A 14,919-nucleotide genomic window follows, 5' to 3' on the forward strand; every position below is an offset into this window, starting at 1 on the left:
TCCTCCTTTATTGTCACTGTATCGCAAGCGAGAAGGGAAGAAAAAGGGAAGAGTTGAGTCACAGGAAGAACGAGCACCCTCTACTATGAGGCAGGAGAACTGCGTGCCTCACCTACCTCCTAAACAAACTCTGGGTTGTTTTTAAAGATGATTTTTTAGGCTTTTAACCCTCGCTCAACTCTGCTCGAGCGATCATAAAATGCCTAAAAAGTCAAGCTAGATGAGGCACGCAGTTCTCCTGCCTCATAGTAGAGGGCACTTTTTTAGAGGCTTTTTAAAACAGTTAGGCAGTCATTCACGGTGGGGCAGCAACTAGCTAGCCTCACCTCAGCACTCGCCTTTTCCCTTTTACATTTTTTTTTCTTTTCCTGATGAGAGCGGTGAGGCTGTGCCTCCCCTGCCTGCATGTCACTGGCCTAATGCAGCTGATTATATACAGTATATTACCAGTAAGGTGGAGGCCATTGTATGGGAGGACAGAAGAAAGAAATACATTACAGGGTGTATAAAGAGCAGTGTATACAATTATTACTTCTATGATTTATAGCAATCTATTCCCTCCCCCCCCCCATTTCCTTAGATAGTGCACATCTCAGCTAGTAACTCCCCACAGCTATGATGCCATAGCCGGGACTCAGTTCTAGCAGCAGTTACAGAATGAGAGAGAAGAAATGACTTCTGATTGTGTGGTCTATTGTTTTTGACAGGTTGTTGTATAGTCTTAGTATTGCATATTTCTCTCCCAAGGGACCAGCTTTAAAACTTCAGATTAAAGTGTTGTTAGGTTAAGTCAATCACAGGTCTTATCCACATTGCCCTCTTAAGCTGCTTCTGTCTTGCTCTTTTCAGATTGATTCTAAAATGGCTTAAAACAATATTTTTTAGACTTTAGCAATAGCTTGCAAAGGACCCAGTCTGGACAATAGGCGATCACATCCTCCCAGTGGACAATGTCCCAACTAATGTGCTCTCTGTGCAATTGTGAGTTTTCCTGAAGGTGTATACTTTTATGTTTGTGTATAGATGCATGCAGAAGTTTTTGCATGTGTGCGCACATGCTGTGTACATATGGTTAATAATTAAATTGAATTTTATATACATATACTGTACAGAAGTGAAGCATCAAAATTTATATAACACAAAAATACAATGATCAGCTTTAAAGTATTTTTTTCCCCATACATCCTTGTTGGCCTCTCATGTCTTCTCGAGCTACTCTATTTTAAAAACACAGGGAAAAAACAAAGGACAAGAAAAATAATTATAACACACAGACATTTCTGCTGGGTTTTCAACTAGGAAACTTAGAAGGCAACTCTTTCTACTTGCATTTTTACGTGCTTTCGAACTGCTAGGTTGGCAGCTCAGACAAGTAATGGGAGCTCACTCCGTTACGTGGCACTAGGGATTCGAATCGCTGAACTGCCGACCTTTCTGATCAACAAGCTCAGCGTCTTAGCCACTGAGCTACCGCGTCACCTGTCAGAAGAGTAGCTTTCTCCAAATCTGAGTTAATATGACACAACTTTGATGTCCCAAGATTCTCTAACATCAGAAGAACGGAGGAGCCATGGGTGTTCCATATTTGGATAGCTATCCAAAGTGCTTCAGTTCTGCCATTTCCTACAGCTGCCAAGAGCTTGCTTGGCTTATCTTCATCTACCCACGGAGAAAATATTACTCTGTCCTAGCATAGACTTGTGCCTGCACATATACACACCCACGCATGCACTCACATACTTCCACAAACACTCAGTTTCATAACTTTGGGAACCTCCTCACTCAGTTTCTGAGAATCTCCAGTGGCAACTAGTTTACTTTGCATGCTTCAGCCCAGTGCATGGAGCAGGCTTGCAACCCCGGAAGGGAGAAACATCTTCAGATCAACAGATTATACACAGTATAATTTGAGTATTTATGTCGGGTAGAGTTTTTAAAGAAGTTGACAGTGTTTTTAATTGCTTATTTTAACCAAACTGAGTTTATGTGGGTAACAATAGGCTCTGCAATAATAAAATAAAATAAAATACTTAGGTCTAGTTTAAAGGAGAAAGAGCAAGTGAGTTACAAGTTCTTCTGTGTAGCCACTAGCCAAGAGAGAGAGAGGGGGGGTGGAGGGAAGGAGGGAGGGAGGGAGGGAGAGAAGAGAGAGAGAAATAATATTGAGCTGTGTCTTGTAGGAACCCGAGTTCTGTGACTTTGTGGAAATAAGAAAAATGACCAAGAATATAGCATTAGGCAAAAATCCAGCTTATCAAGAAACTCTGTTTTTATAGAATAGCAACAAGAAACAAGTTTGTACCTCCTATGACTGGAGATATATCCCAATTGAGTGGGCAATGCCTACTGAAATCTCCAAAGCCAGAAGGATAGCTGCAAAGGGCCAGAGTAGTAAAACAGGAATCACGCAAATGTTCCCAGGCTGCATCATATAGGAAGGTCACAGAATCCAGATTTTCAGGATTTAAAAAAGAAAACCCACAACTGAACCCAAACAGGTTTTTAATTATATATATGAAACACGCAGAATACAGAAAATAGCTTTTCATAAGTATCTGATATTCAGAGACTATTATTCTGGCATAAAGGGCCAACAAGAATGACATGCAACCTTTCAGAACCTGAGTAAATTTCCTCAATCAGCTCACAGGAGTCTCTGTGTTAGCTACCCTGAGATACATAGCAAGGCAGCCTTGCAGCCTCTAGAATTAACTCTGTAGAACAGATTCAAATCTGATTTAAAGGCTGCATTTAGAATTGGAAAGTTTCCTAGTCTTGGACAGTCCCAGTGTATCCTGTGCTAAATAAACACAAGAAATGCTTGAACTTAGGAGTTCAGTATTTTGTACTTAGTTAGCAATGCCTGCTCTGTGTCACTTTACTGTGATGCAGAGCAGGCGTCAATGAAAAGCAAGATTTGAGTCGCAGAAGCTGGTGAGGCTTGGACACTGGCTGCCCATCCCACAAAATTGGCAGAAGGCCAGGAGTCCCAATGGAGTTCCCAAAAAGGTCAAGGGAGGCTGAAGGGAACTGCCAGCGTGCCGTCTTGCTTCTTACAACTTCGGACAATCAGTCAACAGCTTGTCTTCAAATCAGAATCTAATCCAAAAGAAGGCAGTCTGAATTTAAGATTCCAGCCCCCCCCCCAAAAAATCAGGAAGAGAAGGCGGAGAAAAACATCACCAGCCTCTGTTACTGTAGCCAGTAGGTCTAAAGACAATCTTCTCCTTTTACAGATAAAGTATCAGAGAAACAAAATATTCTTTGTAGGTATGTGAAGTAGTGTTCTGTATGAAACATTTCATAGCAAAGTTGCTCTTGGCTTCTAGCGTGCTATGGCATTCACACCTTCATTTCAATAGGGAGTACAGAGGAAGGAATGTCCGTGGGCTTCACTCATGGAAGTTCTGGCCTTGAATTCACTCTTCCAAGGCAAGAAAGATGGACAAGGACTCTTTGACATTGCTCTCTCCCGGAGAGGACATGTGAAGAACAGCTCAGACAGCCCCACCATTAGGAGGTTACTCGTTGCAAGTGTCATGAAAGAGCCACCGATTGATTGCCTGTCGTTTACCATTTAATTAGCATTACATTTTGATATGCTAATTGATATGCTATGACCATAATAAATATTTGATTGGATGTTCAGCGAAGGAGAGGACTTTACATTTTAAGCTTCAAATTAACTCAAGTTCTAAGCAACCTAACTATGGAAGCAGGCCATTGCCTGCTCCATCCCAGTCTGCCAATTTTGAGGTGGCCACACGAGTTAGCCAGCCACTCAGCAGAGGCCAAAAGCTCCTCATTATCTGCTAGCAATCATTTTGGCATTTTTATTTTTGCGTGCACCTCAGTTTCTTTCTCCACGTTGCCCAGACATTTGCCTTGCGGAAGTCAGCCAGCCGCCACTTTAACTAGAAAACAAAGATGTCTTACTGGAAAAAGGCGGCTTTATGAAAACATGTTGATCCATGGGGAGAGAGGACTGTTGAGTCCCTCCGGGCTGAATGGAGCTCTGGTCATAAAGAATGCTCTCTTTTCAACAGGCGCATGCCGCGCTCCAATAAAGCCATGAAAGATATTAGCTCTTCCAGAGTTCTTTAGGCAGAATTGTCTTGTGAATGAGAGGTTTTGTTTGAAAAGAGTGCAAAACTGGTGTACAAAGCACTCCATTGTTTAGAACTGGAGCCTTATGAATTCAGCATGCCTACTGATTCTTCCTTTTACTCAGGAAACAAGAAAGGAAAATAAGTAAATGAGCCAAGCATCACAAGGCAAACCCAGGGCTCATGACTTTAAGTTCGCTTCAAAGGAACCATAGGAGCAAAAAAGGGGGCCAGGAAAAAAATTGATTAAGGGTGGTGAAAATACTTCCCTTCACTGTCACTTTTCCAGGTCATATTCTTCCAACCATTTTAGTTCATTTTTCCACAAGCTGGATGCCAAAATTATCAATAAGTGTTAACTGGGTGAAAAATAAGGGAAGGGTTTTGAACGTGTAAGTATACAAATATCAATGACTCCTCCTTCGCCAATATATGCCTTTCAAGTTTAGAATAAAACATCCAAATCAGGCAATCACATGTCAGATTTTCTTTTTTTAATGCCAAGAACTAAACCCGATTGCTTTCCTCTCTGTTTGCTTCTTTAAAAACAACCCAGAGTTTGTTTAGGAACAGGAGAGAAGCTTTCCTGAGTGAAAGTGTTCAAGTGCTTGCAGCCATTTCCAATTTACTCATGTTTTCAGGATTTATCATAATACTGTGGAACTATTCAACAATATTATTGCTATTTTGCAGGCTAGAGGGTAGAGGAGTGGGTGTTGAGGTGTAGACTGAAGCTGACACAATATGTTTTTCTAAAGTAACTGAATGAGTTTATGACTGGCAGGTTTTTAAAGGATTTGTCAGATCACGCAATGCACCTTATCCTTTCTTTAGAATCATTTATGCAATGTGAGTCACAAAAGGCCTGAGTAAGAAATTTAAGTTTGTTCTGTTAAGTTTTGAATCATCATTTGATAGCGATAGTATCCTATTTATCTCTTGCAGTCCATTGCAGACTTAAGAGTCTGCTTTTACCTAATTTAGCTTTGCTTGAGATATGAAACCTTCTGACTTTTCCATACAAAGTTGTTCCTCTAGAGTTGCTTTAGAGATGACAATACAAAGAAGATCTTGTTCAAACCCTCCCAAGACTCAAGCCCATTCTATCTGGGAACTGATTATATACACAGAGAAAGAAGCCCCATTATTTCCTTGTCTTCATCCCAAATACTTTTTCCATTCCAGATTAGACCATGCCTAACTACAGATGTAGACATCTGCATATACATATACCATGCCTCCTGCAGGCATTAGGGATGATACAAATTAGATCAGCACCTCCTCTCTAAATCAGATTAAAAACAGGAACAGAAACCCAACTGGGAGTGATAAAGCTATGTAGAAGGAAAAGATGTGTGGATAGAAGTGGGAAGAGAAGATGAAGAAGATTAATAGTAGCATCTGATAAAATAACACACCTTTTTGGATTGTATTTAGCTTGAGGTATACTGTGCAGTATGTCAGTTTGAGGTGTTCTTGGTTTTTGCATGGAATTTCAAAGGCTTCGCTAAAGTACATAGGGACAGAATTCAAAGTTAGTTTGATTTGGGGCAGGGATAAAAGAAAGAAATTAATGTCTCTGAAAAACTTACTTTGCATCTTAACTTCCATCAAGTCATCATATTCTAAATGGACCAAAATTTGGAGCCGTGATCATTTTAGGGAACTTGTTCTTGGGGTTGCAAGAGGTAGAGCTGAGTTATTTGAGGCTCATAAGATGCATTTTGCACCCTGAATAGCCAACAGCAGGGGTGTCTAAACTTGGGAACTTTAAGACTTGTGGACTTCAACTCCCAGAATTCCCCAGCAAGCCTCCGGACAGCTGGGGAATTCTGGGAGTTGAAGTCCACAAGTCTTAAAGTTCCCAAGTTTGGACACCCCTGGCAGGATCAGCCATTTTCTCCTTACTTTTTCACTAATATAGCTGTACAAAACCAGCAATGTCTTCTACTAAAAATAGACCATTATGGCTTTCTAGATACCTTTTACATACTGTAATGGCAATTTTATATACACATGTCATTTGGGTACATGTGATGATGAATTAACATTTTTAAAATCAAGTGTAAAAAAAGTGAGTAACAAAATGAGGAGGAGGAGGGTGGAAACTGAATGTTGAAATGCATTCCTGAAACAGGGAGCATAAAAAAAATGCAATATGAAACAGGAAGTATCAGAAAAAATATAATAGAAAACAGGGGGCATCAGAAAAATATAATATAAAACAAGGGGCATTGGAAAAAAATACAATATTAGGAAGAACAGAAGACTCTAGGGCTCTTAGAAACAAATAAAAAATAAAGAGCTGCAAGAAAGCTCTTTTATCAACAACCTTTGGCAATTTAAAAACCCTGAAATTGGTGTGGGGGAGGCATTACCTTCTGAATGGTATACAGATGCATATTCTTTTACCATTGGCCAACACTTCATCACCATTTCGCAGGTTTCCAAGCTCTGACAACTTGCCAAAGTGTCATTGTACACTGAGGGAGAAATCCTTCCCAAAGGAGTGTAAACGATCTTCAGCTCACTAAAAGTTATTCCCAGCTTGACCGAAGCGGCAAAAATGCTTCAGGAAAGTAACTATGCTTTGTTCACTCCTTCATACTAGCAAAATAGGTAAATGGGTGTGTGCAACTATTTTCCATGCTCCTTCCTTTGAAGTTTTGGCAGGGGATCATCTGCTGTTTCCATAGCACATAAGAGAAAGAGCCTAACATAAGCACTTTGTCTCCAGGAATGAATGCCACATAGCAACGGCTTTATTGGAACCACATTTTCCAAATATTTCCAATGCCCTTATCTAAGCCCTTGGAACTGCGGACTGAGGTAGCTAGAAGCTACTACTTACATACTTTTGAGCAGGAGGCAGCTCCATTCTCCACACCCATGTTTGTTGTCTCCTAGAAGCGGTGCATTGCAGATTCAGGTACACATCAGGATTGAAGTTCAAAAGAACAAGCCCGTTTTGCCTATGGAGACACCCAGAAGTAAGGAATACCTTGATTCAATGGTGGGAATATTCTTTTTATATGCTGTAGTAGCTGAATAGAGCCACACATATTTTGGTGGCAATTCACTAAGAGTGCACAAAGCAGACCAGATCTATAATTTATTTAAAGGTTTAGTAGAAGGAAAAGAAAAGCCCAGATTTCCTTTTTGACAGAGTTTGTATCAGGTACCACAGTAAGTCCCTGACACTCGGCTTTGTATCAGGATCCTGCTTAAGGCCGAAGCTTCACAGACATGGAATGGAGTAGGTAACTTGTTTTGTTGCAGACAGGAAAGACATGATCATATATCAGGCCTATATATATGGCATGCTAAACTTCCACAATGATTAAAAAACAATAAAAACACAGTGCACAATATATCCGAGACAATCATTGTAAAACCTACTCATAAAAAAATAGGTAGCCAAAGGCCCTCCAGGAAATCTGTCTTTGAAAGCAGATGTCCAGAAGAGCATTGAATAGGAGGTCAGTCTTATAATCTTTAGAGGGAGGCTGTTCTATAGCATAGGCACCATGAGGGAGAGCCCCTGCTTTCTGATCTTAGCTCCCACCACTTCACAAAAACAAGCAGCCTTTTCCAGGATGACGTCCTCAAATGCATCTGGCTGGGGTAGTTGTTCCTGTATGTTTTCTGGTTCATTGATCTAATACTGTAATCCAATATGCACCTCATATACAAGATGGGGTATGGAGAAGCATTCCAGGCCTAGAAGCTGCCAACAAAATGCCATAAGATTGGCACCCATCTCTTTAGACAGCCTAAACTCTAAGGGGAAAAAAATGGTACAAAACCAGACCAGGCTTGTCTCCATCATCATCAGGGGGTAATGTTGATGATAGTTAACAGGCTTTTGCATGGTCCAATTGATCCTTCATAAATAACTTGGAGAAAATGAGGTCTCTGGAATGGCAGAAGACCTGAAAGTATTTCCAGCAGGAGTAGGCGGTAATATAGATGGCCTAAACAAATGACATCTAAGTAGATGTATGAACTGAGTTGTTATAAACAAACTGAACATGAGTTAAAAGATTGAGCCAACTATATTTCTGTATATAGCAAAGACGGTGCTGTTTAAAGATGCATTCATATTCTCTGTTTTTCAGTGTGATTGAGGGAGAGAGGTAGAATCTCAATACAATAAAGGAAGTTTGACAAAATCTGTTGCTCATAGATATATGTAGCAGCACTGTAGTATGAGAAGAAGCAGAGGAGATAGAGTAGTAAAGAGTAGAGTAGTAAAGGCATAACAAGTGTGCAAGAAGAAATCTGTTAAATGTAAGTGAAACACTTTCTTAGTAAGTTGAATCAAGATTAAGAACAAATTTACAATAAAAATAGGAAAAGCTAAGAATATACTGTATGTCCCTGATACTTCAGATTCTAAGAAAACAAAATAGACTCAAGACTAGCTGGACCCATCTCAATTTATTTCAAGAAAATACAATGGTCCAAATAATCCAAACCAGGCTTTAGATGAAAGACACATTTTTTGAGTTGAAACTGGACAGCAAGTCATAACTGCAATGCGCCAGATATTCTCAGTACGGAGGGCAAAACCTTCAGTATAAATGAGCAAGTTGTCCAAATGCACAATACAATAATTGTCCAAATTCATAAAAATGTAATTCAAAAATCTTAAGAAGGCTAACAGGCTGCATGCCAATCTAAACAGAATTACTGTACTGTACATTTGCATTTCCTATAATAAGGATCAAATGCAGTTAAGTCTTGATGCCTGTCTTTAATGTAGATTAGATTGTAAGCTCCCTAACACCCAAGCTATTAAAAACATGCACCTTCTGCAGCTATTCCAGTAGTTCAGAAATGTTAGGAAGGTGGTAACAGTTATAGAGTTCAGGAGCCAATAATTACGGTTTCTCTCTATGTGGCCCATAAATAGAGGAACCCTGGTGGGGGGAAAGGGGATAGATAAAGCCTTTTCTCATTTGGTAGGCCAACATTGAGCATTGGGTAATGACATTTTGTGGGAATTCGACCTCCAGAAGGAATTTGATAGTACAGCCACAGAACTGTGGAAGTGGGCAAGTCTACTGAACTTGTTTCCAAATTGATCAGTATCATCTACCCATTTGGCATACAAGGCAAGAAAAAGTCCCTTCTGCAGAATGGTGAGTGATGAACCCAAAGCTCTACATGTCTGAACTCTATTTGATTTCTGGGTACCCAGACTTCTAAATGATAGATACATTTCCTAGCAGGACAGATCTGGAGCATCTGGTTACCAAATTCTTCCTTTTCTCCACGGTACTTACTTGACAACTTCAGAAGAAGAGGTGATTTCTTAGCATGGCACTTACATGTAAGCCCAGATTTTCTACATATAAATACAGACTTTAGATCCAGGTAGTCCTCAACTTATGACAATTGGAACTGGAACTTTCATGGCTAAGTGATGCCATTGTTAAGTGAGTCATGCCTGATTTTACCACCTTTTTTTTGCCATGGTTGACAAATGAATCGCTGTGGTTCTTAAGTAAATCTGGCTTTCCCACATTGGCTTTGTTTGTTGGAAGCCTCTTAGGAAGATCACAAATGGCCATCATTTGACCCAAGGATGCTGCAACCCTTGTAACTATGTGCAGATTGCCAAGTGTCCGAATTTCAATTATGTAACCGCCAGGATGCTGTGACAGTCATAACTGTGAGGACTAGTCGTAAATCACTTTTTCCCAGTCCTCTTGTAACTTCAAATGGTTGTTAAATGAGTGGTCATAAATTGAGGACTACCTATATCAGTGATGGCGAACCTTTTTTGGCTCGCGTGCCACAAGTGGGGGGAGCGCAGGGGGGTCGTGTGCGGGCGTGCCGCACCCATAATGCAATGCGCGACCCCCCCCCGTGCGCATGCGTGCACAACGCACGACCCCCCCCCATTTTTACATGCTTTTTTCGCCCTCCCCAGGCTCCAGAGGCTTTATAGGAGCCTGGGGAGGGCGAAAAGAGCCCCCCCGCCCCCCCAGAGGCTCTCCGGAGGCTTCAGGGACCGTCCGGAGGCTTCCCTGAAGCCTTCGGAACACTTAAAACGACCCTCCGGGCAAACCGGAAGTGACTAAAAAGGGTCGTTTTAAGCGTTCCGAAGGCTTCAGGGACCGTCAGGAGGCTTTGCTGATGCCTTTGGAGTGCTTAAAACGACCCTCCGAGCAAACCGGAAGTGACAAACCGGAGGTCATTTTAAGCGCTCCGAAGGCATCAGGGAAGCCTCCGGACGGTCCCCGAAGCCTTCGGAACGCTTAAAACGACCCTCTGAACGAAACCAGAAGTCACTTCTGGTTTGCTCGGAGGGTTGTTTTAAGCATTCCGAACGCTTCAGTGAAGCCTCCGGACGGTCCCTGAAGCCTCCGGAGGGCCTCCGGGGGGGCGGGGGAGGCTCTTTTCACCCTCCCCAGGCTCCTATAAAGCCTCTGGAGCCTGGGGAGGGCGAAAAATGGCTTTTAAAAAGGTGAACTCAGCTGGCCAGCGCGTGCATGCGCGCTGGCCAGCTGACAGGGCAGCGCCTCGCGTGCCCTGACAAATGGCTCCGCGTGCGACCTGTGGCACGCATGCCATTGGTTCGCCATCACTGACCTATATGTTAGTTTTAACTTTTCTGAAGCAGAGACCGCTATTATTTCACAGCTCTAATGTCTCCAATATGTGGCTGAGGGATGGAATAAGACAGAAAGTGGTACTTTCCTTTCCTGTCCATATTCTTTCACAAAGTCATTCACTGATATATGTGCAGATACGGATTAATGCAAAGGCTTCAAAGTTCTTGAAAAATGAGTTTGCCTTATATTTTATTTTACACACAGTCTTTGACTTACAGCCATTCGTTTAGTGACTGTTTGAAGTTACAATGGCACTGAAAAAAATGGCTTGTGACCATTTTTTTTACATTTACCATTGTTGCCGCATCTCCATGGGCATGTGATCCAAATTTGGGCACTTGACAACTGCATGTGTATTTATGACAGTAGCTCTGTCCTGGGGTCATGTGATCATCATTTGAAACCTTCCCAGCCATCTTCTGGAATGCAAAGTCAGTGGGGGAAGCCAGATTCGCTTAATGAATGCATGATTCTGTAGTGATTTGCCGAATAACTACGGCAAACAAAGACTGTAAAATGGGGCAGTACTTACTTAATAACTGTCTTGCTTAGCAACAGAAGTTTTCAGCCGAATTGTAGCTGTAAGTCGAAGACTACCTCTACATTTGAGTTTTGATATTAGGGCAATATTGGTGACTTCATCCATAGTTAATGAGGTTTGAAAAAGCACAGGCCAACCTTCCATAGTGACACAATTATTGGCACTATTCTCAATTTCTACATCAGAAATTGAGCAATAAATTAGCAATAAACGTTACCCAGAATACCTGAGGAATTGCCTTTTTCCAAGGATCTCTACCTGTCCAATTAGATCAAGCAGAATGGGCATGCTTGCAGATCCCGTCAGCTTGCAGAGATCAGAAGATGAGCTTTTTCTACAGTGGCCCCTGCTCTATGGAAAATCCTCCCTTTGGAGATCAGAATGGCCCCAACCCTGTTACCTTTTCATAAGGCCCTATAAACCTGGCCAGGCTCCCATGGCTGGGCTGCTGAATGTGTTTTGGGCTGTATTACTAACTTGGCTGCTATGTATATTTAATCTGGGTGTGTTCAGTGTTTTTACTGATTTAAATTGTTTGCAATATTTTTAATTGTAATATAGTTTTTGAATTGTAAACTGCCCAGAGTCATTGACTGATTAGGTGGCTGTAGAAATTGAATTAAACAAACAATCAATGCTACAGAAAGTCAATCCTGTTTCAAGAACTTACTTATAAAACAAGTCCAGGTAAGTTGCTATATACATACCAGTGCTGGGATTCAATTTTTTTTGCTACTGGTTCTGTGGGCGTGGCTTGGTGGGTGTGGCAGGGGAAGGATATTGTAAAGTCTCCATTCCCTCCCCTCTCCAGGGGAAGGTTACTGCAAAATCCCCATTCCCTCCTAATCAGCTGGGACTCGGGAGGCAGAGAATAGATGGGGGCGGGGGCAGTCAAAGGTGGTATTTACCGGTCCTTCAAACTACTCAAAATTTCTACTACCGGTTCTCCAGAATTGGTCAGAACCTGTTGAATACCACCTCTGATACACACATCTCTCGTGTGTGTGTGTGTGTGTGTGTGTGTGTGTGTGTATGAAATATATATATTTCATGTACATATTAATACCGTAGTCAGAAGCATTTTCATGACTTCATCACTCAGTTGACATGTACTGGCAGTGTGATATTCAATACAAGCCTGTAAGATGTTTTATTTGTGTGATGATGCCATCACACATTTCAACATTTATTCCTTTTCACAGATACTTCACAAACTTAAGCTAGGATAGGATTAGTTGATGCATTTGTTTTACTTTGAGGAGTGATTCATCTTTGAGGCTTTTAAAAATATTAAAAAGGTTTTCAATTTCTGATATGACAACAGCAGTCTTTATTTACAAAATGTATGCTTATTTTAAGAAGAGGAAGATATTTTTTTTAAAGGCAGTGCTACTTGTATTCCTTTCAAATGTGCAATATTTCTCTAAGACCTCACTCACCCAAGGTTGCTCTGCTTCAGAATGGAACTTTTAAATTGTAATTACTTAAGATATCATGAAAAAATCCTGCTTATTACAACTGAAATACTAGAACAATTACATTGGGGGCTAACACAAGACTAGGGTTTTCAAATTGGACCCCATGGAACTGTAGATTTTCCCAAAAATTTGATAGGCAAGTTGATGAAAGACTAAGGGGGAAAATCACTCTGATGAAGCCAATTTTCTATTACAGTACTAGAGCTTTGTTTCTTAATCAGATATTTTATCATCTTTTTTTAAAATAACAGGTTCCAAACCTCTGCACTAGACCTCATTTCCTGTTTTTATTCAGCCTTTTGGTTAAAGTGTTGGTTTGCTGACAGTAGAAGTATAAAAACATCAAATAATTATCAGACTCCAGTTGAGCAGCAGTAAATATTTACATATAGGATCAAAAGGCACAGGGCTTTGATTGCATTGCTATGGCCACCTCTTCACTTTTTTGATCCACATTTCTCATGGATGTTGTTGGGTTTATTCTGCCTTCAACGTAAGAAAGGCAGGCTCTTGACATTAATCTCAAAGATTCTGAGATTATTGTAGGCTGGGAAACTGACAGAGGGGGAGAGAGAGAGAGATGGGTTATCTACATTGTGGCTATACTGTAGGTTACTGTTTCTTAAAGTGTGGTATGAGGACCCCGGGGGTTCCCCCAAGACCCTCTGAGGCAGTGGTTCTCAACCTGTGGGTCGGGACCCCTTTGGGGGGGTCAAATGACCCTTTCACAGGGGTCGCCTAAGACCATCGGAAAATACATATTTTCGATGGTCTTAGGAACCAAGACACCAATTTTATTGTTGGGGGTCACCACAACATGAGGAACTCCTCATTGCTTTTTCTAAATATAGTCATTAAAATGAAGTCACGAAAAACATTGTATTTATATTAATATCTAATGGGTTTAATGTCATTTTTACATGGTTCAATACATATTCTAAAATGCATCAACTTTAATTTTTAACACTAATTTTAATTTTAATTTTTATTGATAAATTACTGCGTGATCCACACAAATGAACACCCTTTTGGAATCTTTCATAATTTTTAAATTTAGGAAGGAGACCCGAGATCAAAATGTTTAAGAATTGCTGCTATAGATGAACTAGTCTCCAAGCTAGTCATACTTATAACTGCTGTGCTTCTTTGGCTCTTAAAGCTGCCAAAAACTGAAGGATGCAAAGGGAAAAAAAAAACCTTCTCATATAGATAGTGTTTAAGAATAAGAGTGTCTAGCCCAACCTATCGGAAAATGGAAAAAATAAAAAATAAATAAAAAGAGAATACAACAGTAGGAATTAGAATGCTCTATAATCATTTGTTTGAAGTGGTATAGGATTTCTTGCCTGAGCAGGGGGTTGGACTAGAAAACTTGTTTCATTGAATTAGGTACTTCATTTCAAACTATGGTACTTCATTGCTATTACTCCTGTTTTATGCACTGCTTACAGCCCTATGCAGCAAAGCAGTGTAAAATTCTTAAAATTTGAAAAAACAAGCAGAACAAATCATGGCCAAGATCAGAATTTCCTTAGATTTTGCTCATTCAAAAGTCCCAGGACTAGATCTTCTAATTTCAGTATCTTTCAGCTGCTGTAGTTTAATTTTATTCCTGTTTTTGGTATTAAAATTTGGATGATACATTTACTGCAAAAATCCATTGCATTGAAAGAACCAATATAGCCCATGAACACACAGAGAAGGATACACAGAAGGATACACTTTTACACACTGAAATCCTTTCTGTGGATCCTGCTGGTGCTGCCTCTGTTTACAATTACTGAAAAAGGGTGTTGGTACTTACCTGATACGCCTCTTCGCATAGTGGGGGAGGAGTATCCAGACTGGGTTAACCTTGTCCTCTCATTGATTGGACTGATAAGCCCTTTGGACACGCCCACTGGTCACCAGGTACTACCCAGTTATCGGCGAAGAACTCTATCTGACTCGTTGCACCATTCACTCCAGACTCTTTTTCCAGTTATTATCTTTGATTGGTTTAAACATCAACATACCTTGTAAACAACCAACATAACACTTTATTAACATAACACTGTCAGGGAGGGGCCAGATACTCCTCACCCACTATGAGAAGAGGCGTATCAGGTAAGTACCAACGCCCTTTCTCCATAGTGAGGGGGAGGAGTATCCAGACTGGGACATACCAAAGC

At 40.8% G+C, this 14,919-nt stretch overlaps 1 protein-coding gene across 10 annotated transcripts in view; it reads right to left on the bottom strand.

The window, feature by feature from the left end:
* Positions 1–14,919, bottom strand: part of S1PR2 (sphingosine-1-phosphate receptor 2) — a 70,462-nt gene that overhangs the window by 22,612 nt on the left and 32,931 nt on the right. For 3 of the 10 annotated variants that reach the window (XM_081938991.1, XM_081938989.1, XM_081938993.1), the window contains one exon: positions 6,958–7,078. The exons of 5 other annotated variants lie outside the window; for them this stretch is intronic. The gene's annotated coding sequence lies outside the window, so the exon portion shown is untranslated. Of the gene's footprint in view, positions 1–5,524; positions 5,614–6,957; positions 7,079–14,919 lie in introns of all 10 variants that reach the window. 2 more of the 10 variants (XM_081938992.1, XM_081938990.1) reach the window with 2 other exon arrangements.

This window comes from Natrix helvetica (assembly GCF_964273705.1).
Source record: "Natrix helvetica genome assembly, chromosome: 1".
Lineage (NCBI taxonomy): Eukaryota > Metazoa > Chordata > Lepidosauria > Squamata > Natricidae > Natrix > Natrix helvetica.